A 3823-nucleotide genomic window follows, 5' to 3' on the forward strand; every position below is an offset into this window, starting at 1 on the left:
CGCTCTTTGCGGCGTGCACGCGCACGCGGGGCACGGCCACTCGGGCGCGAGCCCGCAGACAGCCGCTAGCGCGGCGCCGGCCCGCTCTGGGGCTGGGGCTGGGGCTGGGGCTGGGTCGGGGGGTGACAGGGGTGTGCGCTGGGGGAGGGAATCAGTGTTAGGCGGCCAGTGGCGGGGGGAGGGGTCTGAGGCTGGAGGTGGGAGAGGGGGTGACGTTGGGGCTGTGCAGGGGGAGTCTGGCTGGGGGGGGGAGGAGGAGGAGGGAGGGTCTGTGGCTGGGGGGGGTGGAGGAGGAGGAGGAGGGAGGGGATTTAGTGGGGGAACGAGGGGGTGATGTTTGGGGGAGGGGGGCTGGCTTGGGGGGGGAGGTGGGTCTGTGGCTGGGGGAAGGAGGAGGGAGGGAGGGTCTGGCTGGAGGAGGGAGTGGATCTGGTGTGGGGGGAGGGAGTCTGGCTTGGGGGGAGGAGGAGAGGAGGTGGGTCTGTGGCTGGGGGAAGGAGGAGGGAGGGTCTGGCTGGAGGAGGGAGTGGGGGGAGGGAGTCTGGCTTGGGGGGAGGAGGAGGAGAGGAGGTGGGTCTGTGGCTGGGGGAAGGAGGAGGGAGGGAGGGTCTGGCTGGAGGAGGGAGTGGGGGGAGGGAGTCTGGCTTGGGGGGAGGAGGAGAGGAGGTGGGTCTGTGGCTGGGGGAAGGAGGAGGGAGGGTCTGTGGCTGGGGGTGGGGGGAGGAGAAGGGGAGTGGAAGTTGGCCAGGGGGAAGGAGAGAGACTGTGCTGGGAGGAGAGGAGGTGGATCTGTGGCTGGGAGCTGGAGGAGGGAAGGGGGTCAGTGGTGGGGGAGGGGAAGAAGGAGGGGGATGTGAGTTGTGGGGGGTCTGTATGGGGGAGGAGGAAGATCTGTGGCTGGAGGAGGGGAAGGGGCTGTGCTGGGGGAAGGTAAGGTTTTGGCTTGGGGGAGGAATAGGGGGAGGGGGCAGGGGAAAGCGCATGAGTGATGGGAGGGTCCCTGGTCAGCACCGATGCTCTTAAATATGAATATTGTGGGATGTCTCTTCCCAACCCCAGTCATCTGTGCCCCTCTAGATCTGCAGCTCCTGATGGGTTAATGGGGAAAGCAGATGGTTTTGAAGGGTTTATCATTTAATTATACCTGGGATGATAAATGGAAGCATCGTCTGCTCTGTGTGGGTAAGGGACCAAAGTCATCATTTTTGCATTGGTCAGTAGGAAGCAGCACTAATAGGAAAAAGCAGCATCTCGACAGAGAAAAAGATTGTGCCAGGAAACATGAGAGATTCACTGGGGGAAAAAAACACAAAAGTACCCATTGACTTCAGTGGCAGTAGAGTTAGGTCACCCCTGAGATCTTCTTGAAATCCTGCCTGTCAATCTTCCCTGTGCCCAACTGCTCAGCTTGAAATCAGTGCATAAAATTTTATCTGTAAGAAACTACAAGAATAACAGAAGTTGAATATCTCCACAATATATGATGGAGCTGACATAGACCAATTTTAAAACTTGGGTACCTATGTGAATTGTTGATCTCCCACACTGGTCATTCAAATTGGTACTTTAGTGTCTAAAATGGATAGCTAGGGAATTAAGTGTCAGTATGAACACACAAGTGAGAGAATTAAGGAACCTATTTGATCAGGAAGATTAGAGAGACATTACGTGCTAAAGTCTGAAAACGGGGCCTGAATTTAAATACAGAATCCAAGCAGTAAAAGGCTGGAAGGGATCTAAGGCAGGACCATGTATATCTGCACCTTCCCCAAGAGATGTTCGTCCAACCTGTTCTTAAAAACCTCCAATGACGGGGATTCTACAACCTCCCTTGGGAGCCTGTTCCAGACCTTCACTCCCTGGAGAGTTGGAAAGTTTGTCCTGGTATCTAATCTAAATCTCCTTTGCTGCAGATTAAGCTCTTCACGTCTTGTCTTGCCTTCAGTGGACATGCAGAACAATTCATCACTGGCTTGCTCTACACTATAGAGTTAGGTCGTCGTAAGGCAGCTTACGTTGACCCAATTATGTCGGTGTACACACTACAGCCTTGCTTCCGCCAGTGTAGGTCCCCTGCTACAGTGGCATAATAACTCCATCTCCATGAGAGGCGTGAGGCTTATGCTGATGTAGTTAGGATGCTGCAGTGTCTGTGTAGGAACTGTGTTACCTACATGGGCTGCTGACTGTCATTCTTGTCAATCTGAAGACTCCATGCTGGTGCTGTGAAACTGACAAGAAAGCCGGGCTTTCCACTGGAGCAGGTGGGGGGGTGATGGGTACCACCTGGAATTGGGGTACCACTGAGCTCCCCTGACCTATCAGCCTGGGCTCCCTTTTACACTACTGTTGTGATAAGTTGCCAAGCCCTCTCCAGGCTCCAGCCTGCACTTTCACCAGCACACATACAGGTAGTGACACACGCAGCTTTAGTACCATGCAGCTAGGGCACCTCCCAGTTCATAAGGCATGCACCCCTTCTGGACTAAACCCAAAATTATACCATCTTGCACTGCACAGGGAACTGTGCAGCATAAGCTCATGAAATTCACCCCCTCCCTCAGTGTGGAGAGGAATATACAACAGCTTCCTGCTCTGAGCTATGACTCCCAAACACCGGTTTTAAATAAAGCAAAAACAAATTTATTAACTACAAAAGGTTTTAAGTGATTATAAGGGATAGCAAACAGATCTAAGCAGATTAACTATCAAACAAAAAATGCAAACTAAGCTTAATATACTACAGAGATCAGCTATGAATAGCCAATTCTCACCCTAAGTGATGATACAAGCAGACTGCAGATTCTTAAGGGGCCAGCTGCACTTGCTTACAGCTTGGAATCCCCAGGTGTTCCATTCACAGGCTAAAAATCCCTTCAGCCTGGGCCCTGCACTTCCCCCCAGTTCAGTCTTTGTTCCTCAGGTGTTTCCAGGAGTCTTCTTGGGTGGGGAAGTCAGTGAAGAACCACAATGATGTCACTCCCTTGCCTATGCATATGGCAGGAACCTTTTGTTTCAAAGCTTGGTTCCCATGCCAGTCAGTGGAAAATACTGATATCCCAAGAGGGAGTCCAACACCAGGTAACCTGGTCACATGTCCCTGTAGTGCAACAGCAGCCACTACTCGGAGGCTGTCTGTAGCATCCTCAGGAAGGTTCCCCAGGTGAGAGAGAAGCTTCTCCTAAGGCCTATTCTGTAGATTGGCTCATTAAGTTCAATGGGCCCTTCCCAGCCAGCCAATCTAGACTGAGAGCATTTTGCCTAGTGGGCATTGCCCAGGAAGAGCTTTGTGTGAAATAGATACATAGTCAATATTCATAACTTCAGATACAAAAATGATACATGCATAGAAATAGGACAGTCATATTAGCAAATCATAACCTTTCCAATGACACCTCAGATGACTTATCTTGCGTAAAATACATCATAACTATGTCATAGTCTTATCATAATATCACTATGAAGAATATGGGGTGCAGTGTCACAGGGGGCTCCAGTGATAGCCCAGCTGCCCCCAAGCAAGCTGCACCCACCTCTCTCAGAGCCTGGCTGCCCCCAGATCCCTGCTCCCAGCCCAGCTGCTGCCCCAGCTCCCCACTCCCAGCCAGGCTGATGCCTGGGCTCCCAGTTCCCCATAGGGAGCATGGCTGCATAGAGGCTCTCCACTCCCCGCTGCACTCAGGCTTCCAGTTCCCCACTGGTAGCCCAGCTTCGCCAATGAGCCCCTGTGCATCCAGATCCACCACTGAGCCTCTTGCACCCAGATTGCCCCCCACAGAACCCTCTCACCCCACACCTGGATCCCCCCACATTAAGCATGTCC

This window comes from Mauremys mutica, chromosome 3 (assembly GCF_020497125.1).
Source record: "Mauremys mutica isolate MM-2020 ecotype Southern chromosome 3, ASM2049712v1, whole genome shotgun sequence".
Taxonomy (NCBI): Eukaryota; Metazoa; Chordata; order Testudines; family Geoemydidae; genus Mauremys; species Mauremys mutica.